This window comes from Mustelus asterias, unplaced genomic scaffold (assembly GCF_964213995.1).
Source record: "Mustelus asterias unplaced genomic scaffold, sMusAst1.hap1.1 HAP1_SCAFFOLD_5037, whole genome shotgun sequence".
Classification (NCBI taxonomy): domain Eukaryota; kingdom Metazoa; phylum Chordata; class Chondrichthyes; order Carcharhiniformes; family Triakidae; genus Mustelus; species Mustelus asterias.
In genome coordinates this window covers 1-8,163 of record NW_027594980.1, presented here as the reverse complement: position 1 = coordinate 8,163, position 8,163 = coordinate 1, and the positions used below count along the sequence as shown (strand labels likewise).

The 8,163-nt window shown below is 59.5% G+C and overlaps 1 long non-coding RNA gene across 1 annotated transcript; it reads left to right on the top strand.

The window, feature by feature from the left end:
* Positions 1-317: 317 nt before the first annotated feature.
* LOC144491319 (uncharacterized) lies at positions 318-7,098 on the top strand. The gene is made up of 3 exons (XR_013497429.1): positions 318-368; positions 3,493-3,540; positions 7,002-7,098. It is a non-coding gene; the product is annotated as an uncharacterized LOC144491319 (long non-coding RNA).
* Positions 7,099-8,163: the final 1,065 nt, after the last annotated feature.

The following is an 8,163-nucleotide window of genomic DNA, read 5'->3' as shown; positions in this document are numbered from 1 at the left end:
CTCTCTCCCCCTCTCTCTCTCTCTCTCTCCTCCTCTCTCTCTCCCCTCTCCCCCTCTCTCTCTGTCTCTCTCTCTCAGATCTGTGTGTCCTCAGTACAGGCTGAGCAGGCACCAGCAGCAGGCAGTCCACAATCTCTGGGGGAACTTCTAGAAAATCTACTGGTGGGGGCAAACTGTGGTTTAAACGGACATTCCCACGGTGAGATTGCTCCCTGCTGGAGCAGTGTTAACGTCAGGTGGGGTAGCTCGGTGCGTAACTGAGTCTGGGATCTGAGCTTGCTTTACTGCGTGGTTCTAACCTCACGTGCCTCTTTCAGGAACCCAAGATGACTCGTTCAAAACTGAAGGAGGTTGTTGAGAAAGGAGTGGTGAGTTCTTTGTCTCTGTCGCTGGTGTTTTTTTTCCATTGGCTTTCTCCCTCTGCCGTCCTCTCCCATCCCACCCATTCAGTATCGCTAAGTGCATGGTCGGCGCATATGGCTAATCAGAGGGTGCCTTTTGGGGTCCAACTGGGGCAGGGGGAGGGAGGGAATTTGGGGCAGAGACAGATAATCGCTGATGGTGGTGACGCGGGTTTCAAAAAAACACGAAGCATTGCTTTGATTTATTATTGTTACATGTATTAACATACAGTGAAAAGTATTGTTTCTTGCGTGCTATACAGACAAAGCATACCGTTCATAGAGAAGGAAAGGAGAGAGTGCAGAATGTAGTGTTACAGTCATAGCTAGGGTGTAGAGAAAGATCAACTTAATGCGAGGTAGGTCCATTCAAAAGTCTGACAGCAGCAGGGAAGAAGCTGTTCTTGAGTCGGTCGGTACGTGACCTCAGACTTTTGTATCTTTTTCCCGACAGAAGAAGGTGGAAGAGAGAATGTCCGGGGCGCGTGGGGTCCTTGATTATGCTGGCTGCTTTTCCCGAGGCAGCGGGAAGTGTAGACAGTCAGTGGATGGGAGGCTGGTTTGCGTGATGGATTGGGCTACATTCACGACCTTTTGTAGTTCCTTGCGGGTCTTGGGCAGAGCAGAAGCCCATACCAAGCTGTGATACAACCAGAAAGAATGCTTTCTATGGTGCATCTGTAAAAGTTGATGAGAGTCGTAGCTGACATGCCAAATTTCCTGAGTCTTCTGAGAAAGTAGAGGTGTTGGTGGGGCTTTCTTAACTATAGTGTCGGCATGGGGGGGACCAGGACAGGTTGTTGGTGATCTGGACACCTAAAAACCTGAAGCTCTCGACCCTTTCTACTTTATCCCCGTTGATGTAGACAGGGGCATGTTCTCCTTTACACTTCCTGAAGTCGATGACAATCTCCTTCGTTTTGTTGACATTGAGGGAGAGATTATTGTTGCCGCACCAGTTCACCAGATTCTCTATCTCATTCCTGTACTCTGTCTCGTCATTGTTTGAGATCCGACCCACTACGGTGGTGTCCTGGGCAAACCTGGAGGGGAACTTGGCCGTGCAGTCAGAGGTGTATAAGGAGTATAGCAGGGTCTGAGGACACAGCCTTGTGGGGCACCGGTGTTGAGGATGATCGGGGAGGAGGTGTTGTTGCCGACCCTTACTGATTGTGGTCTGTGAGTTTGGAAGTTCAGGATCCAGTCGCAGAGGGAGGTGCCGAGGCCCAGGCCACGGATACTGGGGAGTTTGTATCGAGATGGATAGGATTGGAAAGCAGGGAAGTTGTCTATTGAAACCTGGTTCGACCACTTGGAGTACTGCGCATGGCTTCTGGTTTCCCCGCTATAACAAGGATATAGAGATGCTGGAAAGAGAGTGACAGGAGTGGACAGGCTTGTTACCGATTACTGGTCCGACTGGGGCACCATTCTCTTGGACAGGTGACCCTGAGGGGGTGGCACAGTGGTTGGCACTGCTGTCTCACAGCGCCAGGGACGTGGGTTCGATTCCTGGCTTGGGTCACTGTCTGTGTGGACTTTGCACGTTCTCCCCGTGTCTGCGTGGGTTTCCTCCGGGTGCTCCGGTTTCCTCCCACAGTCCAAAGATGTGCGGTTAGGTGGATTGGCCGTGCTAAATTGCCCCTTAGTGTCCAAAGATGTGCAGGTTAGGAGGATTGGCCGTGCTAAATTGCCCCTTAGTGTCCAAAGATGTGCAGGTTAGGAGGATTGGCCGTGCTAAATTGTCCCTTCGTGTCCAAAGATGTTTATATTCGGGGGATTAGCGAGGTAGATATGTTGAGTTACGGGGATAGATGCTCTTTTGGAGAGTCAGTGCGGAATCTGCACATTCTCCCCTGTGTCTGGGTTTCCTCCGGATGCTCCGGTTTCCTCCCACGCTCCGAAAGACATGCTGGTTAGGGTGCATTGGCCGTGCTAAATTCTCCCTCAGTGTTACCCGAACAGGCACCGGAGTGTGGGCGACGAGGGGAATTTTCACAGTAACCTCATTGCGGTGTTAATGTAAGCCGAACTTGTGACACTAATAAATAAACTTAGAGAGAGGACAAAGTTTTAGACTAAGGGGGTGGCAGATTCGGGAAACGGAAATGAAGAGGAATGACTTCACGAAGAGGGTGGTGGAATTCTGTACCCCGAGTGCAGTGGACACCTGAACACTAAACACATCGAAGGAGCAGATGGAGAGGGTTCTTAATGGGATGAAGGGTTCTGGGGAGAGGGCAGGAAGGTGGAGATGGGGCCACGATGAGATCAGCCATGATCGTATTAAATGGCGGAGCAGGCTCGAGGGGCTGAATGGCCTACTCCTGCTCCTAGTTCTGATATGTTCTGATCGAGGGCTCCAAGATTATGAAGGGTTTGGTAGTGTACACAAACCTCTTTGCTTATGTTCTCTAACATTGTAGGGACGTCACGGTGGATTAGTGGTTAGCACTGCTGCCTCACAGCGCCAGGGACTCGGGTTCGATTCCTGGCCTCGGGTCACTGTCTGTGTGGAGTCTGCACGTTCTCTTGGACAGGTGACCCTGAGGAGGTGGCACAGTGGTTGGCACTGCTGCCTCACAGCGCCAGGGACGTGGGTTCGATTCCTGGCTTGGGTCACTGTCTGTGTGGAGTCTGCACGTTCTCCCCGTGTCTGCGTGGGTTTCCTCCGGGTGCTCCGGTTTCCTCCCACAGTCCGAAAGACGTGTAGATTAGGTGGATTGGCTATGATAAATTGCCCTTAGTGTCCCGGGATGTGTAGGTTAGGGGGATGGTTTGTATACACCGGATAGGCCGGATTGGCCAAACACACTCCTCGTCAGATTGTCCATGTTGGGAAACGGGAAATCGCTCCCATTGGATATCCATTGGCTCCGGCGGGAAGTGGAAGCAGGTGTCCCTGCAGTCGGCTCGACGCAGACTCGAAGGGGAACTTGGGGAATGTGTTTGGCGGGGTGGGGAGGCGGGGGGTGGGGGAGATGTGTGGAGTTGGACAAAGTGGGATGAGGAGCGGGGGTTACGAATGGGATCTAAATATTTAATTAGCCTCGGCGTGACAGTCACTGATTGGTGTTTCATTCTTCAGCAGTTCCCGCCACCGTGGAATATCTCGCCAATTAAAAGCAAGGAGTCAAAGGTTTGTGAGGTTTGATGTGATTCGTGCAGATTGGTGACGGGATTGAGGGGAGGCATTGGCCTGTCGCCCATCCGCCATCCCATCACGTCAACAGAGGACCAGGGCATCAGAGAAGCACCCTGCGAGGGCGAGGGACCGAGTGTCAGCGAGGGCGAGGGACCGAGTGTCAGCGAGGGAGAGGGACCGAGTGTCAGTGAGGGAGAGGGACCGAGTGTCAGTGAGGGAGAGGGACCGAGTGTCAGCGAGGGCGAGGGACCGAGTGTCGGAGAGGGACCGAGTGTCAGCGAGGAGAGGGACCGAGTGTCGGAGAGGGACCGAGTGTCAGCGAGGGAGAGGGACCGAGTGTCAGCGAGGGCGAGGGACCGAGTGTCAGCGAGGGCGAGGGGACCGAGTGTCAGCGAGGGCGAGGGACCGAGTGTCAGCGAGGGCGAGGGACCGAGTGTCAGCGAGGGCGAGGGACCGAGTGTCAGCGAGGGCGAGGGACCGAGTGTCAGCGAGGGCGAGGGACCGAGTGTCAGCGAGGGCGAGGGACCGAGTGTCAGCGAGGGCGAGGGACCGAGTGTCAGCGAGGGCGAGGGACCGAGTGTCAGCGAGGGCGAGGGACCGAGTGTCAGCGAGGGAGAGGGACCGAGTGTCGGAGAGGGAGAGGGACCGAGTGTCGGAGAGGGACCGAGTGTCAGCGAGGGACCGAGTGTCAGCGAGGGAGAGGGACCGAGTGTCAGCGAGGGAGAGGGACCGAGTGTCAGCGAGGGCGAGGGACCGAGTGTCAGCGAGGGCGAGGGACCGAGTGTCAGCGAGGGAGAGGGACCGAGTGTCAGCGAGGGCGAGGGACCGAGTGTCAGCGAGGGCGAGGGACCGAGTGTCAGCGAGGGCGAGGGACCGAGTGTCAGCGAGGGCGAGGGACCGAGTGTCAGCGAGGGCGAGGGACCGAGTGTCAGCGAGGGCGAGGGACCGAGTGTCAGCGAGGGCGAGGGACCGAGTGTCAGCGAGGGCGAGGGACCGAGTGTCAGCGAGGGCGAGGGACCGAGTGTCAGCGAGGGCGAGGGACCGAGTGTCAGCGAGGGCGAGGGACCGAGTGTCAGCGAGGGCGAGGGACCGAGTGTCAGCGAGGGCGAGGGACCGAGTGTCAGCGAGGGCGAGGGACCGAGTGTCAGCGAGGGCGAGGGACCGAGTGTCAGCGAGGGCGAGGGACCGAGTGTCAGCGAGGGAGAGGGACCGAGTGTCAGCGAGGGAGAGGGACCGAGTGTCAGCGAGGGCGAGGGACCGAGTGTCAGCGAGGGAGAGGGACCGAGTGTCAGCGAGGGAGAGGGACCGAGTGTCAGCGAGGGAGAGGGACCGAGTGTCAGCGAGGGAGAGGGACCGAGTGTCAGCGAGGGAGAGGGACCGAGTGTCAGCGAGGGAGAGGGACCGAGTGTCAGCGAGGGAGAGGGACCGAGTGTCAGCGAGGGCGAGGGACCGAGTGTCAGCGAGGGCGAGGGACCGAGTGTCAGCGAGGGCGAGGGACCGAGTGTCAGCGAGGGCGAGGGACCGAGTGTCAGCGAGGGCGAGGGACCGAGTGTCAGCGAGGGCGAGGGACCGAGTGTCAGCGAGGGCGAGGGACCGAGTGTCAGCGAGGGCGAGGGACCGAGTGTCAGCGAGGGCGGGCGAGGGACCGAGTGTCAGCGAGGGCGGGCGAGGGACCGAGTGTCAGCGAGGGCGGGCGAGGGACCGAGTGTCAGCGAGGGCGGGCGAGGGACCGAGTGTCAGCGAGGGCGGGCGAGGGACCGAGTGTCAGCGAGGGCGGGCGAGGGACCGAGTGTCAGCGAGGGCGGGCGAGGGACCGAGTGTCAGCGAGGGCGGGCGAGGGACCGAGTGTCAGCGAGGGCGGGCGAGGGACCGAGTGTCAGCGAGGGCGGGCGAGGGACCGAGTGTCAGCGAGGGCGGGCGAGGGACCGAGTGTCAGCGAGGGCGGGCGAGGGACCGAGTGTCAGCGAGGGAGGGCGAGGGACCGAGTGTCAGCGAGGGAGGGCGAGGGACCGAGTGTCAGCGAGGGAGGGCGGGGGACCGAGTGTCAGCGAGGGAGGGCGAGGGACCGAGTGTCAGCGAGGGAGGGCGGGGGACCGACCGAGTGTCAGCGAGGGAGGGAGGGAGGGAGGGGGACCGACCGAGTGTCAGCGAGGGAGGGAGGGAGGGAGGGGGACCGACCGAGTGTCAGCGAGGGAGGGAGGGAGGGAGGGGGACCGACCGAGTGTCAGCGAGGGAGGGCGAGGGACCGAGTGTCAGCGAGGGAGGGCAAGGGACCGAGTGTCAGCGAGGGAGGGCGGGGGACCGACCGAGTGTCAGCGAGGGAGGGCGGGGGACCGACCGAGTGTCAGCGAGGGAGGGAGGGAGGGAGGGGGACCGACCGAGTGTCAGCGAGGGAGGGAGGGAGGGAGGGGGACCGACCGAGTGTCAGCGAGGGAGGGAGGGAGGGGGACCGACCGAGTGTCAGCGAGGGAGGGAGGGAGGGGGACCGACCGAGTGTCAGCGAGGGAGGGAGGGAGGGGGACCGACCGAGTGTCAGCGAGGGAGGGAGGGAGGGGGACCGACCGAGTGTCAGCGAGGGAGGGAGGGAGGGGGACCGACCGAGTGTCAGCGAGGGAGGGAGGGAGGGGGACCGACCGAGTGTCAGCGAGGGAGGGAGGGAGGGGGACCGACCGAGTGTCAGCGAGGGAGGGAGGGAGGGGGACCGACCGAGTGTCAGCGAGGGAGGGAGGGAGGGACCGACCGAGTGTCAGCGAGGGAGGGAGGGAGGGAGGGAGGGAGGGACCGACCGAGTGTCAGCGAGGGAGGGAGGGAGGGAGGGACCGACCGCGTGTCAGCGAGGGAGGGAGGGACCGACCGAGTGTCAGCGAGGGAGGGAGGGAGGGAGGGAGGGACCGACCGAGTGTCAGCGAGGGAGGGAGGGACCGACCGAGTGTCAGCGAGGGAGGGAGGGACCGACCGAGTGTCAGCGAGGGAGGGAGGGACCGACCGAGTGTCAGCGAGGGAGGGAGGGACCGACCGAGTGTCAGCGAGGGAGGGAGGGAGGGACCGACCGACCGAGTGTCAGGGAGGGAGGGAGGGACCGACCGACCGAGTGTCAGGGAGGGAGGGAGGGACCGACCGAGTGTCAGGGAGGGAGGGAGGGAGGGGCCGACCGAGTGTCAGCGAGGGAGGGGCCGACCGAGTGTCAGTCAGTGAGTGGGTTCTTGAGCGGGGAGGGTTACTTTGCGGGTGTTGGTCACTGAGCGCGGGGTTGGGTTTCCGATCGCGGGGGGAAGATTACCGAGCCGGGGGGAGGGGCCCGGGGGAGGGTCGCCGAGTGTGGGGGTAGGTTCGCTGAGGGGGGCGGGGAATTGTTAGCGAGTGGGGGACCATTATTTAGCGGGGATCGAGTGGGGCGTGTTATTGAGTGAAGATGGTGTTTGGAGTGTTACTGAGTGAAGATTGTGTTCCAACAGCCTCCCCAGTTTATCGACATCCCTCTGGAGGAGGAGGATTCGTCCGATGAAGAGTACAGGCCTGAGGAGGAGGAAGAGGATGAGACAGCGGAAGAGGTAGTCACTCCGTTTGCTCCTAATGTGTTGCTGTGGAGGGGGTGGGGGGCTCGCTCTGATGGCCATTTGACCCCAGTCTGGTACGTGGGCTTTTCCAAGGCTTTGGATGTGGGGTATGTTTGCCTGTAGCCCCCCCACCCCCGCCGCGAGGGTCTGTCCCTGAACCCTGGCAGGTTGGAACAGACTGAACTTGCAGAGGAAAGCATGCTGGGTGAGCGAGGTGTGAGTGACCCGGAGCAGTGAGGTGCCGTTAACTCCATAAGTCCTGCTGGCTCACAGTGAACCGGAGTGGACAGAGAAATAGGAGCAGGAGGAGGCCATTCGGCCCCTCGAGCCTGTCCCGCCAGTCGATTAGATCACGGCTGATCGGTTTGTGTTTCGAATTCCACACTCCCAACTTCCCAGGTAACCTTCGATCCCCTCACCCAACAAGAATCTATCCACCCCTCCGCCTTAAAAAATATTCAGTGACCCCCCACCCTCTGCCTCCACCCCCTTCTGAGTCAGAGAGATCCAACGTCTCACAGCCCTCAAGGAGAGATGTGTGGGGTGATCTCACTGTGGGGCGGGGAGGAGAACATAAGAACTAGGAGCAGGAGTAGGCCATCTGGCCCCTCGAGCCTGCTCCGCCATTCAATAAGATCATGGCTGATCTTTTCATGGACTCAACTCCACTTACCTGCCCGCTCACCATAACCCTTAATTCCTTTACTGTTCAAAAATCTATCTATCCTTGCCTTAAAAACATTCAATGAGGTAGCCTCAACTGGGCAGAGAATTCCACAGATTCACAACCCTTGTGAAGAAGTTCCTCCTCAACTCAGTCCTAAATCTGCTCCCCCTTATTTTGAGGCCATGCCCCCTTGTTCTAGTTTCACCCGCCAGTGGAAACAACTTCCCTGCTTCTATCTTATCGATTCCCTTCATAATCTTATATGTTTCTATAAGATCTCCCCTCATTCTTCTGAATTCCAATGAGTATAGCCCCAGTCTACTCAGTCTCTCCTCATAAGCCAACCCTCTCAACTCCGGAATCAACCTAGTGAATCTCCTCTGCACCCCCTCC